Raw genomic sequence first — 18,673 nt, forward strand, 5'->3', positions numbered from 1 at the left:
AACAGACGGTGCTTGAAAATCGCAGTGCTGGAAAGCGACACGACCAAGTGCATCTCTGCGAGGCTCCCATTGAAATCAATGGGAGCATTACACTGCGTGAGAGCAGCCCAACACAGCTCCATCACAAACGAAATGAGAGAAAATGATATTATATTTTGCACAAAATGTAATTTAAAAAGTATCATATTTTTCAGACTATAAGACACTTTTTATCAAGAAAACAATGTTAGAGCCCAGGCCCTCCTGACCGCTTCCTTAATGATCAGCAGAGTGCTCACAAAGCGCTCAGAGCCATCATTATTTCCCTGTGGGATTTCAGTAGAGTGACATGCCCAGGTGTAAGACCAGACCCACGCGGCCATGTGTCAGTTGTGCCCAGGAAACTAGGGGGCAACTTGTACTGCACAACAAACGAACCCCCGTCTATATGTTGTCTGATCCCCACTGACCCTGCACATTCCATTACCTAGTCTTGTAATAGAATCATACAATAGTAGAGTTGGTAAGGAATCCCGGGGTCATCGGGTCCAACCCCCTGCTCACTAGATCATCCCAGACAGATCTCTGTTTGGTGAAGTCTCCAGTTTGTCAATGTCTTTTTAAACCCATTAAGGCCTCGGTCACACGGGCGGTTTTTGCCGCGATTTGCGGATCGCATGACGGATGCACATCCGCAAATCGCGTGACCGGGGCCGAAAAATCGCCCAAAAAATCTACTCCTAGCCGCGTTTCATTAGAAACGAGCCGGAGCAGTGCAGCGCTGTCCAGCGCATTGAATTCAATGGAGCCGGCAATACAACCAGCTCCATTGAAAGCAATGGGCTGCGGGCGATCTCAGGATGAATTTTCGGGAAGGGCTTAAAAATATAGGCCCTTCCCTGAAAATCATCCAAAACTGTGTAAAAAGTTAAAAAAAAGATATACTCACCTTGTCCCGGCAGACGGGAGAGAGCTGCCCCTGATTGGTCCCTGCGCTGAGCCAATCAGAGGCAGCACTCACTCACCCATTCATAAATTCATGAATCGGTGAGTGAGAGCTGCCTCTGATTGGTGAGGGCTGTGACCAATCAGAGGCAGCTCATTCAGCAGGCAGGGATTTTAAATCCCCGGCTGCTGAATACTACTCACAGCAGTTCAGGAGAACTGCCGGCCGGCCGCGGCTGAACTCCGTCTGCCGGGACAAGGTGAGTATATATTTTTTTTACTTTTTACACAGTTTTGGATGATTTTCAGTGAAGGGCTTATATTATTAAGCCCTTCCCAAAAATTCATCCCGCGCTCGCCGGCAGCCCATTGCTTTCAATGGAGCCGGCTGTATTGCCGGCTCCATTGAATTCAATGGGCAAACATCATTCTTCTCTGCCACAGCTGTTACAGCTGTGGCAGAGGAGAATGATTTGTCTACTATGTGTTCTCAATGGGGTCGGCGCTGCTGCCGCCGGCCCCATTGAGCATATATAGAGAAGAACAGGAATCGCAGATCGCAGATAGGTGCAATCTGTGATTTCTGTTCTATAATTAATCGGACGAGCGCATAAAAAGCGCTCATGTGTCCGATACCATTGCAAAGCAATGGTTCTATAAAATCGCCGGACGCATGCGCAAATCGCGCAAAAAAACGCCCGTCTGACCGAGGCCTAAGGACGCAGCTCTTTGTTTTTCATTTTGTTTTTTCCTCCTCACTTTCATAAAATCATAATTTTTTATTTATTTATTTTTTTTTAACAATTTGTTCTTTATTGGATTATATTTTAGACAGTAACACATAAATACATGCATTGATTAACAGTGAAAGCATGAGCACAGAAAAGATACACAGCCTTTAGATTTAATAACAGACAAAGATTCATGGTAATTCTTCTCACCCAGAGAATTTGCATAGATTAGAGCTGAGGTCAATGAGAAAGAAATCAACCAATCAGCGGTGTAGTAATTAACTCTGCTGGATTATGGGATGAAGTAAACGGTATATAATTCTTACCATCATTTAAACCAAGAACGTATGTTGAAATAACAATGGAAAAGAGGGGGGGGGGGGGGGGGAGAAGGGGGGGTGTAGGAAGGGGGGGGGGGACATAATCAGTCATTGCTCGAATAACAGAATTTTTAGGTCTGACAATTTTGTAACAATGGGTTCCAGTTTCTATAGTATTTTGCGTACTCTCCATTTTTTAGGGCATAAAGTTTTTCATAAATATTATGATCAGAAATCACCTGTCTCAATTCCGAGATATTAGGGACCTCGGCAGCTCTCCACCTCCTCGAGATCAACAGCTTGGCGGTGAGGAGAATGTGGCCTACTAGATTTTTTATAGGATGTGGGATTCGGTTGCCGTTCATTAGTAGAATGGCCACTTCAGGGGACTTAGGGATACGCACTTTCGTAATTCTACTTAAAAGTGAGAAGACTTCTTCCCAAAACTGGAGGAGCCTCGGGCAGCCCCAGAATATATGGTGAATGCTACCTCTGTGGCTGCATAGTCTCCAGCATCTATCATCCGAGTCGGGGAATGCTCTTGTCAATGCTACTGGGGTGAAGTACCATCTCGTCAATACCTTTATGTGTACCTCTAAAATATTTGCATTGATGGTTGATTTGTTGGCCCATGTAAAGGCCGAGAGCCACTCCTCAGGTGTAAACCTTCTCCCCAAGTCCCTCTCCCAGTTGAGAACGTGTGCCCGCTTCGTTCCTCCCATGTCACCCGAAAACATGTTATAACAGGTTCTCACCTGGGAGCGAGGTGTCAGGCCAGAACTATCAAACACTCTCAAAAGGTCAGCCGGGAGTTTAACCTTGTCTATTTTTGTAGTTTGAAGTAGAGACCTTATTTGTAGGTATCTAAGAAATTCTCCCTCAGGTAGGTTGAACCTTTCCCTCAGGGATCGGAACGAAGCTATGCCTTGCGCAGTAAATATATCATCAATATTTGCTATTCCCCTCTCTAACCACGTCCTCAAATGGAGATTGGGGACACAAAGCTCCAAGGTTGAAATGGGTATGTGATCAATTGTCTTTCTCACGCCAAGGTTGGGTCTCTGGGCCAACAACCTCGACGAGTCTAAAGAGGCCTGCATCGATGGGGAAATAGTACTGAAATTATAGATTGGGAGCACAGGAGAGGAGGATGAAGCTAATCGGGACGCCAGGAGAAGAGAGCGGAGAGGTCTACCACCATTCAATTGAGTCTCAATCTGCAACCAACTTGGGCCTGGTCCTGGTTTCAACCATTGTCTGGATTGGTTGATGTTGGAAGCTTGTAGGTATGACCACAGGTTTGGCAGACCCAGTCCACCTTGCTTCCTATTGAGATACAAAATGGAAGCGGCTACTCTCGGTCTTCTACCCCTCCACACAAAACCCGACAATTGTTTTTGAAATTTTTGCACTTCCAGTCTAGGGATCGGGAGGTTAATTGTGCGGAATATGTAGAGTAATTTGGGGAGGATTAGCATTTTATATATTGTGACTCTACCCATCCACGACGGCTCTTTCTTTTCTAAGGCTGCTAGTTCTTTTTGAAGGTCAGATAGCAAGGGAGAGAGATTAGCTTGAACAGTTTTGGATAGAGGAGTACAGATTTTTATCCCTAGGAACGGGATGTTGTCCTCCCCCCATTGAAATGAGAATTCCTCTTGAATATTTAGTTTTAGGGAATTGTCTATATTAATGGCAAGTAGTTGAGATTTGTCTATGTTTAATTTATAGTAGGATACCTTGCTAAATTCCTGAATTATGTGGGACACCTCCCTCAGTGATGCAATGGGATCCGTGAGAAGGAGCAGGACATCATCCACGAATAGACTAATTTTATGCTGTCTCTCCCCGGCCGATATCCCCCTTATATTCGCGTTTAGTCTAATCGCCTCCGCCAGGGGTTCCATCACCATTGTAAAGAGTAGGGGGGATAATGGGCAGCCCTGGCAGGTGCCATTTGTGATTTGAAAAGGCTTAGAGATGATTCCATCTACCAGGACCCCGGCAGATGAGGCACCGTAAAGAGCTTGAATGGCTTTGAGGATATTTCCCCGAAATCCAAACTTCTCCAGAGCAGCGAAGGCGAACCCCCAGTGTAGCCTATCAAAGGCTTTTTCAGCGTCTAAAGTGAGTATTATAGCTGGGGTATGGTTCGCCTCCGCCACTGCAATCAAGTCTAGGACTCGTCTGGTGCCATCTGACGCCTGTCTCCCTTTAGTAAAGCCCACCTGGTCCCCGTGGATTATTTGTGGAAGGATTTTTAGTAAACGCTGGGCTAGTAGCTTCGAGTAGATCTTCGTATCGCTATTTAAAAGTGAGATGGGCCGAAAGTTTGCAGGGGAGGACGGGGGCTTCCCCTGTTTGGGGATTGTTACTATGGTGGCATTTAACATTTCTTTCGGGAGAGAACCCGTCGAGATCGCTTTATTGAATGTATCTACCATACAAGGCGCCAGGTCCGAGGCGAAATCCTTATAGTATTCGTTAGAAAATCCGTCCGGTCCTGGGGCCTTGTGTACCTTCAAAGATTTTATTGTATCTAAGATCTCCAGGAGGGAGACTGGGGAGTTCAATAAATTTAGATGATCCTCTCCAATGGAAGGGAGGTTAATCCCCTCTAAGAATTTGTTGATTTGTTGGGTATCTGGCTGGTGAGTGGAGCCATCTTTATTTAGATTATAGAGTTTGGAGTAGAACAGACTAAATTCATCTGCTATGGCCTGGGGATGAGATACTTTGGAATTTGATCCATCTTGTCTAACCAGGAATGGGATTTTAGTTGGAGCCTGTCGCTGTTTTATAATCCTGGCCATCAGTCTGGAAGGTTTATTGTAGGCCGTGTAAAAGTTCATTTTAGAAAAGTTTGTAGTTTTAATATAATCCCCGATCAGTTCCTGGCGCAAACTATGGCGGAGAGACATGAGTTCTCTGTGTGACTCAATGGAGGGGGAGGACTGGATATTTTGTTCTACCCTGGCGATTTGCTCCAGGATATTATTAATTAGGAGCTGTTTCTTTTTCTTATAGTGAGAGCTAATCTTAATTAATATCCCCCTCATGAACGCCTTGTGGGCGCACCACGTAGAGAACACGTCTGTTTCTGGGTTCAAATTTATTGAAAAGTATTCATTGAGCGCTTCTTTGATAAGCTTTTTATGTTCAGGGAGTCTCATGAGGGAGGTGTTAACTCTCCAACTTCCCACAGTCGGGGGGTTTTTTGCTAATATCAGTGTGAGAAAGATAGGGGCGTGGTCTGACCACGTGGTCCTACCTATGTCTACATTCCTGGTGTACGGGAGGGTCCATTTGTCTATCAAGAATAGATCGATCCTTGAGAAGAATCTGTGGCGAGGGGAGTAGTAGGTGTACTCTTTAGCAGTGGAGTTAAGGCACCTGTAGGCGTCAAACAGCGCCTGTTTTTGGAGCCATGTTGATAGTGTAGGGGATGTTCTATCAGACGTACTGGTAGAGTCAAGTTTCTTGTCAGGGACAATGTTAAAGTCTCCGCATATGATGATTTTCCCTTTTTGAACTCTACGAGTTTTTTTAGCGATCTTATTTAAGAAAGAAATCTGAGAGGAGTTTGGGGCGTAAAGATTGACCAGGGTTAGTGGGGTGCCATTAAAGACGCCTACCAAAATTATAAATCTGCCTCTCGGGTCAATTATCTGTTCGGTGAGTGTGAAATCTACTGAATCTTTAATAGCGATTATAGTCCCCGCTCTCCTCTCCTGGGCGCATGAAAAAAAAATTTGGGGGAATTTTTTATGCGTGAAGAGACGGCACGTCGCAGAGGTGAAATGCGATTCCTGTAAACATAGGATATCAGCCTTCTCGCGCAGTGCGTCTCTCCAAGCCGCTGACCTCTTAAAAGGAGAGTTCAACCCCTTTGTATTTAGGGAGCAAATTTTTAACGCCATGTTTCAGGGGGGTGGTATGCTATAATTTTGTGGGAACACAGATTTATGCCGACCAATGATCTGTCAAAGAAAAGGTTAGAAACACAAACAATCATAACAGCAGTGTCTGGCCCATAACACTGGAACATTTGGCCAGGAAACATTTTTCTTTTATAGCAGTAAAGCTAGATTCGTAGAGGTAAGAACTTGTAAACAGCGAGCTGGTATCGGCTGTTTTGTGCAGGGGTCAAATCCTGCGAAGGATTGGGGGGTATAAAAGTTCACCTGACTAGAAAAATAAATTTTTAACCTCCAAATTTATAGAGAAGAAAAAGCTGGGTTCAGCGGGGTGGCTGGGCTTGTAGAACTTCTTCCCGCGGCTCGCGGAAACGCCGATTGGGCGATTTATTGAGTGATTCTTCAATAATTTGGAAACCCCAAGAGACTAGGGATCTTTCCCCCTCTTCAGGCTTGTTGAAGATGTGTGTGACGCCTTCTCTGTGTAGAATGAGCTTTGTGGGGAAACCCCACCTGTAGGGGACATTTTCCCTCCTAAGAGTGGTAGTAACGCGGGAGAAGGCTCTCCTAGACTGGATAGTGGCCGCGGATAAGTCCACAAATAACTTGATATTTGAAAATTGTGGGGGTAGATCAGGCATTTTTCGGGATGCGAACATCAACGCCTCTTTAACGTGAAAAAAATGAATCGCGCAATCTCATCCCGGGGTATATTTTCCTGCAGGAATTTCGGTTTCTGCAAGCGATGCGCCCTGTCTATAATCAGTTCCTGGACAGGAGTAGAGGGAAGTAGTTTTATCATTAACTGCATAAGAAAGTCCTTCAAATCTGGTGGACTGATTTTTTCGGGGATGCCCCTAAATTTGACGTTGTTACGTCGGTTGCGGTCTTCCAAGTCCGCCATTTTTATTTTGATCTGATCGACTTCTTCCTCCAAAGTGTAGTGGGCATCAATCAGTGTATTATGTGACTTGGTCAGCTCTCCCATTTTATTCTCTATATGGGAAGTTCTTTCTTCTACCTCCGTTATTACATTATTAAAGGAGGCTGAGAACGTATGTAAGTCCTCCCTCATGGTGCTTCTTAGGGCAAGCATCATTTCTTTTATAAAAGCCTGTGATGCAGGCTGGTCTGAAGTAGGGACCATATCTAGGAGCTCTGCACTGCTGGAGAGAGGCAAAGAGGTGTTAATCGCCTCCTCCAGTCTTTGCCTTCTTTTTTCTGGGCTTGAAGATGGGGAGAGACTGTCCCCAGGGGCTGACATGTGGCCGGGCGCCATTTTAGCTGAGTGAGGGGAGTTGTATGTAATGGCTGCGGAATTGTCACTCACCCCTTCCAGGCTCAGAGACCGGCGCACGTCACTTCGGCAGGAGTTGGGACCTTCTGTCAGTGTCTCCCGGGGCTGTGCTGGGTCGTCCACAGACCTTTGTGAGCCGCTTTTTGAAGAGAAGCGCGCTGCAGCCGGAGTCTTCCTGCCGCTCCGAGCAGTGAAGAAGTCTGTCACCGGGACCGGAGAGGCTTTCGCTGCTCTGCGTCGGGTCATGGCCGGTTGCCAAGGTAGGCAGGAGTGTCTCCGGGGGAGAAAGGAACCCGCTGGTGCTTTTTACGTTGCTTGGAGGTGTCGGACGGAGCGGAGCTCACAAGCTTGCGACTGCCACCGTCCTCAGTCAGGCCACGCCCCCATAATTTTTTAATTTTACATTGACATGGCTACATGAGGGCTTGTTTTTTGGGGACGACTTGTATTTCTCAATGTAATGGAAAATATTTGATTATGGATAATTTATATTAATATATTATATGAATTTAAACTGCGCAATAACAGACATCATTGAGTGTGCCAGAGAGGCAGCTTCACGGACTGGGTTGTGTAACTGTACCGAGAGACATATGTCTAGATAAGGATATCAAGGAGCTTCCACATGTTGGCTCAAGGGCCCATACCCAGAATATCAAGATATAACTAAGGTGGGGTTGACGCCTCACATTAACCTTAGTATAACGTAACAAAGTTATAAAAGTAATCATGAACTGGATATTTATAAGTATATATATATGTATATGAGTGTACATGTATGTGTGTATGCCTATATGTATATAGATATATGTATATAAGTGATATTTGAAATATTACGCCACAGAATCATCCTGAAATGTATTACACAGATCGCGTGACCATATTTTTAGCTAAGGGACACATATGCTGAGATAAGATAAGAACTTAGAGCTACTTGGGCCTCCCAGCACTCCGTCAAGAGGTTATTCACTGTGATTTGGAAGTTTCTGGAAGGTATGCAAATGAAGGATGAGAATATGACCAATGAGTGCAAATTGAATTGACCAATGATGTTGTGACACCCCAATGTAAGGGGGCTATAAATAAAAACCGCTTAGCCAGCGTAGTTGGGAATTCTTTGAAGAATCCATAACTGTGTGGGCTCTGTCATTGAATTCCTCCGTCATACGACGTACTGAAGTCTAGGTGTGGCAGCCCTACGGCACGGGTCACCTGGACTTCAGTCGCAGGGTACACTCTGCTGTTCCTCATCATGCTATCGCCGTAACATGGGTCATATGACGTCATTCACAAGGTACACTCCGCTTTCCCTAAACGGCCTAATATTTTTGCCATAACACTCAACAGCATTTAACGTACCGTATAATTTACTGGGAAATTGTAAAAAATTTCTAAGTGGAGTGAAAGGAAAAAAAATACAAAAAACACAATTCCACATATTTGGGGGAGGTCCTGTTTCTACAGCGTGTACTATGCAGCAAATATGACATCATAGTTTTATTCTACGGATCAGTACGATTATGAGGACACCAAATTTATATATTTGCAGAACACACCACTAAACCTACAGTCCTGTGGAAATCCCCTACAATCCTGCGACTAGAGGATCCTGATCTGCTGATCGGGTCCTGTGCTATCCCCCTTGCCGACTGGGACCTGGTGCGGCCTGCTGAACCCAGAGGATCCCCGGGCTGGAAGTCCCAGCTACAACTCTGCTGCTGTGTAGGCTGTGGACTCCAACCTGAGGCCCCTGGAGGCGCTGAGGCTGTGGACACCTCCCTGTACTCTGTTTCTGCAGCTGCTACCAGGTGCATGACAGACTCTGACAGAGGCTTGCCGGCTTTCTTACGGCCTGCGGACTCCCACCCCAGGCCCCTGCAATTCACTGGCTATGCAGTGGGGGCCGCACTAACTCCTGACCTTACATCGGGGGTCGGACGCTGACACGCTACCACAGGAGCCAGGAGACATCAGCTCTCCACTTCACCTGGAGCCCACGGAAAGAAGAGGGAGGGGGGTGGTAGGAGGAGAAGGGTGGAGGGAAGGAGTGAGAAGAAAGCCTGCAGCAAACAGGTTACAAAATAAACTCACAAGTGACATCACCCATCTGCTGTTATGGCTGTCAGGGCCATAACAGGGTGCTGATCTGCTATTACTGGGAAGATTGATGCCCTGCAGCCTGACTTCGATTTACTATGGGCAGATGTCCACAGACTGCGAGAGCGAGAGCGCACCACCATTGTGGAGACACGAGTCTCTGATCTAGAAGATGTAGTCGCACCACTTAGGGCATAAATACAGGCACTAGATCTACCTCCTCTCCTCAACAGTTAAAGATCGATGACTTGGAAAACCGCTCTCGCAGGTGTAATATAAGGATGGTCGGCTTGCTGGAGGGAATGGAGGGGAGATAACCCTGTGAATACCCTGAATCACTACTCAGGGATGTCTACGGCTCGAATTCCTACTCAGCCCTCTTCTGCGTGGAACGTACGCCCCATTCCCAATCAGAACTCCGCCTCTGAGAGTGCCTTCATGCACATTTATAGCCAAACTCCTAAAATACAGGGACAATGGTGAAGTGCTGGTGCAGCGTCCACAAAGCAGGTCCACAGCCGAGGAGACAGCGGGGGTAGCAATGGGCACTTGTCACGGTGGCTCTACCATCCCCTCCCCAGTCAGTTATGGGTAGCATGGTACCCGAACACGTTACCGCAGGGGGAGGCCACAGGAAACAGAAGGGGTAACCGGCAAAGTTACCTGTAAGACCAAAGTTTGTTACGGGTGATACCACCATTCCCTTTTTCTGATGCGACTCCTCAGTAGAATAAAATAGAGTCCACACAGAACAAATACTTTCTGGACACACCGGGAACGGTCGATGATGTCCGCTTTACTGAATCTAGGAATTCCAACACAAACAATTCAGTGGTGCGCAAGTGTAGCAGCAGTGGACGTACATGGGGCATTCACACAAACTCCACAGTCCCAGTTATCTGTGTCTTGTCTCTCTCCCAACACCAGCTAGCTAACACTGATTCTCCGCACTCGTGCGTCCAGGTGACTCTCTTTTTCTCTCAGTACCTGACATTCATACCGGAGGCTCCTTGTCTTGTTCACTCAGACAGAGCATCCACTAATCTCTCGGCCCATTCCATCTTCTCCACACACAGACAGATGGTGTCTGTGTGCAGGTAGACTCTCCTCAGACCAACCCAACAACCAAAAACTTCTCGCATACACCTTATTAATCACGATCACGTGACTAACAAATGATACACACAAACCAATACAAATTCCAGACTTACCCAGCCAATTAACCCCTGTGGTGCTGCAGACATCCAATACACATAACTTCTGATTCATGTTACAAGCAAAACAAGGACATTACAAAGACACAAGACCAACATAGGGCAGTCAAGCACAATCTGGAAACTTCTATTAACTTCAAGCCACTACATTCCCCCTTCTTAAGAAAAAGCCGACCCCGGAACCCCTTAAACAGAGTGTGCAATCCGGAGTGGACATTCCTCAATGTTCTACTTGTTATACCTTGGAGAACTCTCTACACAGCCCTGGAAATGTGCAAAGCAAAACCGACACACAAGTTCCCCTTCCCGGTTACTACTCAGGAGTTAATCCATCCTGATGTACTCAAGACTATCGGTAATGTCCCTTTCAACGCATAGCCGTAATTAATGACAGTGTGTAACAAAGTGGACTGGCCAGTCACAGGAAACAAGTAATAGCTCTACGCTGGACGGAATCCAGGTTGCACTAGTGTAGCTGTGGAGCACATTCATAACTCTTCTCCCCAAAGGCTAAAGAAGAGAAATTTAACACTGTAGGTAAGCATTTAAATAGAAGAAGGTGACTGGTTAGCTTGTAAATAAGAATAGTGGAATGACCATCACTCATTCTTTTGAACCTTGTGAAGGGTGATAGCTTTAATCTATACCTCCAATCAAGCTGACTAGACAAAAATGTGATAACAAGGCTGAGTCTACTGTGACAGATAAAACTACAGACAGACCCTGAAGTATTTGGTAGATCATACGATGTAGCGTATACTGCCGCCTTATTTATGACCCCTTGCTAAGGGAGGTATCCCCCCCTCCCCTTCCACACTCCCGATGCTAAATGGGCAACTGTTTTATTTTATACTGATTTATTAGGCTGGTTGCAACATGTGCGATTCTGACTCTTATACTGGTCTGCACATGTTACACTGCTCTAAACATAGACAGGGGAGTTCTCTTCCACTTCCTATCCTCTCATCTGTCCTTTCCGTTGTTCTCTCCTTTTTTTCTGTCTCTTTGAAGCTGCTTGGTCGGCCCGTGCACCATTGTAATGGTTTAGGGACTTAAATCTATCCTTAGTTGGGTTGGATGGGTAAGGTGGGAAGGGAAGTTGGGGCTTGTTGGTATGCTAGTAAGTTGAATCTCAGTGTAAGGGTGGATTCAGACGACCGTATATCGGCTCGGTTTTCACGCCGAGCCGATATACGGTGTCCTTGTCCGCAGGGGGGAGGATGGAAGAGCCAGGAGCAGGAACTGAGCCCCCCCCCTTCCCCGCCCCCTCGCCACTATTTGCAATAGGAGAGGCGGGGCTAAGTGCAGAACTTAGCTCCGCCCCATCTCACCCCCTCCTATTGCAAATAGTGGCAAGGGGCAGGGCGCTCAGTTCCAGTTCCTGCTCCTGGCTCTTCCATCCTCCCCCCTTGCAGACCAGGACACCGTATATCGGCTCGGTGTGAAAGCCAAGCTGATATACGGTCGTCTGAATCCACCCTTATGTCTGTCTCCTGGGATCTGTGGTACTACAGATGATCTGCAGCTTTCCTGCTCAGGCGTGGGGGATTGTGTGTGTGTGTGTCAGCCAGCTAGCCAATGACTCTGGGTCAGTACACATAAGAGCTGTCTTCCTATGTGTGGGTGTTGTGGCTGCAAGAAAGGGTTGTGTCTTGCGGGCTTGTGTGGTTATCTCGCTGGACTCCTGGTTACTGCAGGGACTAGCGGTATAGCCAGGAGCCATGACGTGGCTGACTAGCTTCTATATTTTGATCAAAATGTCAACTACCGGTAATACCTGGCATTTATAACATTAACACCTGCTACTAGTGTTTGCATTTTGGCTGCTGTATGGTATGATTATGGCTCTGAGGGTCTTCTTACCCTGTCCAGTTGTCCTTGTCAGTGGTGGCATGTTTATGTGTCCTATCTAGGGTACATGGGTTTCTAGGAGGAGATATAGCCCAGTTCCGAAGACCACTGGGCCGCCCTTATTGGGGCAATATTCCAGCTCAGGTAGGTCTGTGTCACTTACCCTAATAGAAGATAGGGAGAGGTGCTAATCTGTGGTAGTTCACCCGGTGTTCCCTATCCTTTTGCCTCACGTTTGTGAGGGTCCGGTGCTCTGTTGCCCACATGACCGTAACACTCAGGTTAAGCCCACGGTGTGACTCTCTGTATTAGGGTATGTGTATACCGTATGCCACTGTGGGCTTTACATATATCCCCTTGTTTCCCAATGGTTGTCACACAAATTGATTTCCTGGAATGTCAGATGTTAAAGGGGTTGTCCCGCGGCAGCAAGTGGGTCTATACACTTCTGTATGGCCATAATAATGCACTTTGTAATATACATTGTGCATTAATTATGAGCCATACAGAAGTTATAAAAAGTTTTATACTTACCTGCTCCGTTGCTAGCGTCCTCGTCTCCATGGTGCCGACTAATTTTCGCCCTCCGATGGCCAAATTAGCCGCGCTTGCGCAGTCCGGGTCTTCTGCAATCTTCTATGGAGCCGCTCGTGCAGAATGCAGGCTCCGTGTAGCTCCGCCCCGTCACGTGCCGATTCCAGCCAATCAGGAGTCTGGAATCGGCAATGGACCGCACAGAAGAGCTGCGGTCCACGAAGACAGAGGATCCCGGCGGCCATCTTCAGCGGTAAGTATTGAAGTCACCGGAGCGCGGGGATTAAGGTAAGCGCTCCGGTAAGCTTCCTTTACCTCCCTGCATCGGGGTTGTCTCGCGCCGACCGGGGGGGGGGGGTTGAAAAAAAAAAAAAACCGTTTCGGCGCGGGACAACCCCTTTAAGAGGGCATTGGTGTTTGACTCAAACTATTCCCCACATATTGTTCTACTGCAAGAAACACAGGATCAAGTCATAGACACAGAAAATGACAGAAAACATCCTAAAAGCCACCAAACGTACTGATGACCCGTGCAGAGAATGCCACATGGTGCCGGAAACAATACAACATGGCACCTCTGGCAGACGGATGACTTAGAATCAAATAGCAAATCAAATCCACCAAGAGCTTGTGGACGAGCATCAACTATCGCTGGGGCGATGTGGTGGACATCTGCGCCAAACAGGTCGTCCCGTGTAAAATGGCCCTCACCCAAGGAGGCGCTCTGGTGCTGGCGGGGAGGAGCAGCAGCACTGTGCATCATGGCGGCAGGGTTTCACCCCGAAGGGATGAGGGAACTCTTGGAGGGGTACAGCATCACACAGCGCGGCACGGGACGGGGGGGGACATAGGGCGAGGATGACTAGAGGGGAGGGGAGCGGTGGCCGGCTACTAGTCTACACTCTGCACTGGCCGTGGTCCCCCTGACAGCGCAGTTTATGGCGGTTGTGGCGCAACGTCCATCACTGACACTGATAAATACTATATGTAATGGCGGAACACGGATATATCCGCAGCGCTGCGATCCTCAGGGCGTAAACAACGCAAAATACACCCGTAAGCACCCCGAATCCATCAGGTGGGATTATCCCCCGCACTTCCTCAGACCACCATGGCAACTGAATCGGAGGGAAATATTCTTCCCTCTTTTCTTTCGCTCCATCCGCGGAGCGTCTGATAGGCCGGAAAATACCGCAAATACATTTTATATCGTCTTCCCGTAGCGATTATGTTAGCGCTATTTATGCCGCACGCAGAACACTGCAGAACTTTCATTAATTGGGGATTATTCCCACCGACGCATCGCGCTGCGTATGAAGTCTGCAGGATTTGCGTACATAATACACATTGACTAAAACCCATTAATTTCAAGGGGTTCGTTCACATAAGCGGGGATCACATTTACGCAAACACATACACAGCAGGTTCGACCTTCACCCATCAGACTGGATTTATACGGGCAAATTTCTTGTGCAGTTTCTGCGTTCAAGACGGACAGAATTTATACGGAAACAGAAGCCGTTATTTACGGCGCGGCGTTTATACGGCGATTTATCTCTTGTAGCGACGCTGCGACAACAACTGCTGCGCGTTCTGTACTTCTGCAGGTCAGCAAGAAAATCACCCGTTGGACCATCTCCTTGTACTCGCATGTAGACGCGGTTCTCACAGTCCTGCAACACATCTGATATTCGCCCGGACCGCGATATAACACATTTACCTCGCAAAAACAATCACAAAAAGCAGGTTTAAGGACAGGACATTGGATGGAGGTTTTAGGATGGATATTCTACTCACCCGGGTAAATGTGGCCGAAACTACACCAGTCCTGAAGGGGTTAATCCACTCCTCCCCCACTGACCTGACATGAGGGAATACAAACAGCCACGTACACAGCCTGACAGCAACCTCCAGGACCTGTGATGATGTCACCCTGTGTGATCAGTAACGTGTGTGGGAGGAGGATCACATAACCAGGGGGTGAGCAGTGTATGCGGGACGCATATTACCAAAAAAGGCCTGAGTTCTCCTGTGGGGCCGATTCAGCCAATCAGCTGGCTGGAATCGGCACCACGTGACACAGCGGCGTGCCCGCGCATTGCCGTGCACAGGATTGTGCTGCCTGAGTTCTCCTGTGCGGCCGATTCAGCCAACAGCGGCGTGCCCACGCATTGCCGTGCACAGGATTGTGCTTTGCCCGCGCTTTCACATGCTCAGTGCCTTGCCATGCACTCGTGTGCACACAGGATTGTGCCTTGCCCGCGGTTTACATGCCACTCGTGTGTGTGCACAGACAGTTATTGATTTGGCAGGTATTTTTTGTGCTTTTGCCAAAGGTGATTATTTCTTTTGCGCAAGTGGATTTGCCAGCGCAAGTTTTACACAGGACTACTAAAAGCCAAGGTAAGCTGCTGCATCTGCTCATTTAATTGCGCTCTTACTTCCCCTGCGCGCATTGGCGGAGAGGCGGCCAATTCTGCATGCCGCTGCATTGTCCACGAGCGCGATCCCCAGCATGCCGCTGCATTGTCCATGAGCGCGATCCCCAGCATGCCGCTGCATTGTCCACGAGCGCGATCCCCAGCATGCCGCTGCATTGTCGCCGCGATCCCCAGCATGCCGCTGCATTGTCACCGCTGCATTGTCCACGAGCGCGATCCCCAGCATGCCGCTGCATTGTCACCGCTGCATTGTCCACGAGCGCGATCCCCAGCATGCCGCTGCATTGCTACGTGTGGAGACGCGGTTACCTGAGATTTGTGCGCTGTGCGCTGCTACGTGTGGAGACGCGGTTACCTGAGATTTGTGCGCTGTGCGCTGCTACGTGTGGAGACGCGGTTACCTGAGATTTGTGCGCTGCTACGTGTGGAGACGCGGTTACCTGAGATTTGTGCGCTGTGGGCTGCTACGTGTGGAGACAACACCCAAGATTTGTGCGCTACGTGTGGTGAGTACGTCACCTGAGATTTGTGCGCTGTGCGCTGCTACGTGTGGAGACGCGGTCACCTGAGATTTGTGCGCTGCTACGTGTGGAGACGCGGTCACCTGAGATTTGTGCGCTGTGCGCTGCTACGTGTGGAGACGCGGTCACCTGAGATTTGTGCGCTGTGCGCTGCTACGTGTGGAGACAACACCCAAGATTTGTGCGCTACGTGTGGTGAGTACGTCACCTGAGATTTGCGCGACGCCACCTGACGCAACCTGTCTTTTTTTGCAGATTTGTGCGCCTTATTGCAAAATAACGTGTGGAGAGGATCCTGACGTTTGGACACGTTTCGAGAAGAATTTCGCTTCGCTCGGACACCATCTGACATCACTCAGCGAGGTAAGCTGCTGCATCTGCCCAAATTTTGATCGCGTGCATCTGCTGATATGCGCATATTTGGCGCATATTTGCAGGTGTTCGCTTGCATCTGCTGATATGCGCATACTTGGCGCATATTCGCAGGTGTTCGCTTGCATCTGCTGATATGCGCACATTTGGCGCATATTTGCAGGTGTTCGCTTGCATCTGCTGATATGCGCATATTTGCCGGTTTTCTCCTGCATCACCAGATATGTGCATTTTTGCTTGCATGTGGTGATATGCTCTCCGTTTTCCACAGGACGACTCGTGTGGAGAGGAACCTGACATTTGGCTGCGTTTTGTACAACGTACGGAACCGGAGATTGCCGTTTTAGGTGCTGATCTCACATTTTCCCCCCGCCTTTTGGAGAGGACGACTCTTCTGGAGAGGAATTTCGCTTCGCTAGGACATCACGTGACGTCACTCGGCGAGGTAAGCTGCTGTATCTGCCAAATTTTTCATTGCTTGCATCTGCTCATGTGTACATGCATGCGTGCCTGTATGCATGCGTGCCTGTATGCCTATGTGCGTGCATGCATGCCTTATGCGTGTATGCGTGCCTGCATGCGTGCCTGTGTGCGTGCATGCACGCGTGCCTGTATGCGTGCGTGCACGCGTGCCTGTATGCGTGCGTGCACGCGTGCCTGTATGCGTGCGTGCACGCGTGCCTTATGCGTACATGCACGTGTGCCTTATGCGTACATGCCTGTATGCGTACATGCCTGTATGCGTACATGCATGCATGCCTGTATGCGTACATGCATGCATGCCTGTATGCGTACATGCATGCATGCCTGTATGCGTACATGCATGCATGCCTGTATGCGTGCGTGCCTGCCTGTATGCGTGCGTGCCTGCCTGTATGCGTGCGTGCCTGCCTGTATGCGTGCGTGCCTGTATGCCTATGTGCGTGCATGCATGCCTATGTGCGTGCATGCGTGCCTTATGCGTGCCTTATGCGTGCATGCGTGCCTGTATGCGTGCACGCGTGCCTTATGCGTACGTGCACGCGTGCCTTATGCGTACGTGCACGCGTGCCTTATGCGTACATGCACGTGTGCCTTATGCGTACATGCCTGTATGCGTACATGCCTGTATGCGTACATGCATGCATGCCTGTATGCGTGCATGCATGCCTGTATGCGTACATGCATGCATGCCTGTATGCGTACATGCATGCATGCCTGTATGCGTACATGCATGCATGCCTGTATGCGTACATGCATGCATGCCTGTATGCGTACATGCCTGCCTGTATGCGTGCGTGCCTGCCTGTATGCGTGCGTGCCTGCCTGTATGCGTGCGTGCCTGCCAGTATGCGTGCGTGCCTGCCTGTATGCCTATGTGCGTGCATGCATGCCTATGTGCGTGCATGCATGCCATGTGCGTGCATGCGTGCCTTATGCGTGCCTTATGCGTGCACGCGTGCCTTATGCGTACGTGCACGCGTGCCTTATGCGTACGTGCACGCGTGCCTTATGCGTGCGTGCACGCGTACGTATGCATGCATTTATGTATGTATAGATGCACGCATGCATGCATAGATGCATGTATGTATGCATAGATGCATGCATAATTCTTCTGACCTGGTTGGGGGAGTAGTGGTCAATGTAAGTGGGTGGAGCGGATCTAGGAATCAGTAATACTGGTGGGATGTGACTGTTAACCTGCTGATTTCTCGTCATTTCCTGCAGATCTGACGTCCTTGAGAACGGGAAGGCTGGCAGACAGTGAAGAGACCCTCGTCGTTCAGCAATCTTTAAACCCTTCTTTTAATGAACTGTTTTTTCCCAGGGACTCCCTTGTTTTTAATACGCTTTTTAAAAAAAATAATTATGACGGAGGATCCTGAAAAACTGCGCAATATTTTACTGCAATGCATTAAACAGAAAAGACCCATGAACACAGCGGCCTTTTGTCTATGTCACAAAGGCTGCTAGGTGTCATAATTAAGGATGAGCGAGTATACTCGATAAAGCACTACTCGTTCGAGTAATGTGCCTTAGACGAGTATCTCCCTGCTCGTCCCTGAAGATTCGGCGGCCGCCGCGGGGGAGAGCGGGGAGGAACGGAGGGGAGATCTCTCTCTATCTCCCCTGCGACTCGCCTGTCAGCCGCAGCGGTCCCCGAATCTTTATGGACGAGCAGGTAGATGCTCGTCTAAGGCACATTACGTGAACGAGTAGTGCCTTAGCGAGTATACTCGCTCATCCTTAATTATGACACCTAGCAGCCTTTGCAAACTTGGATTGGTGTAGGAAAACTAAGTGTTCCTCTAAATTCTGAAAAGTAATGTTAAATTTGTACGTCTCCTAAATGGAAAAAATAAATGTACAAAACTTTTAAACCGTGCTTCCAGAATAAAGTGAACAGATGGAAATCTATATGTTCGCAGAGATTTGTACAGGATGTTTGCACTTATTTTATGACATTTGACAATG

At 48.3% G+C, this 18,673-nt stretch overlaps 1 protein-coding gene and 1 long non-coding RNA gene across 3 annotated transcripts in view; one reads left to right on the plus strand and one right to left on the minus strand.

The window, feature by feature from the left end:
* Nucleotides 1–18,673, minus strand: part of LOC136628734 (zinc finger protein 850-like) — a 216,778-nt gene that overhangs the window by 153,866 nt on the left and 44,239 nt on the right. The window lies entirely within an intron of this gene.
* LOC136629232 (uncharacterized) lies at nt 15,047–18,612 on the plus strand. 2 transcript variants are annotated; one of them, XR_010792921.1, is made up of 4 exons: nt 15,047–15,288; nt 16,103–16,210; nt 16,491–16,664; nt 17,927–18,612. It is a non-coding gene; the product is annotated as an uncharacterized lncRNA (long non-coding RNA). The 2 variants fall into 2 exon arrangements; XR_010792920.1 differs by lacking the exon at nt 16,491–16,664 and having other exon boundaries at nt 15,061–15,288.

The sequence above is a fragment of the Eleutherodactylus coqui genome, chromosome 5 (assembly GCF_035609145.1).
Source record: "Eleutherodactylus coqui strain aEleCoq1 chromosome 5, aEleCoq1.hap1, whole genome shotgun sequence".
Classification (NCBI taxonomy): Eukaryota; Metazoa; Chordata; class Amphibia; order Anura; family Eleutherodactylidae; genus Eleutherodactylus; species Eleutherodactylus coqui.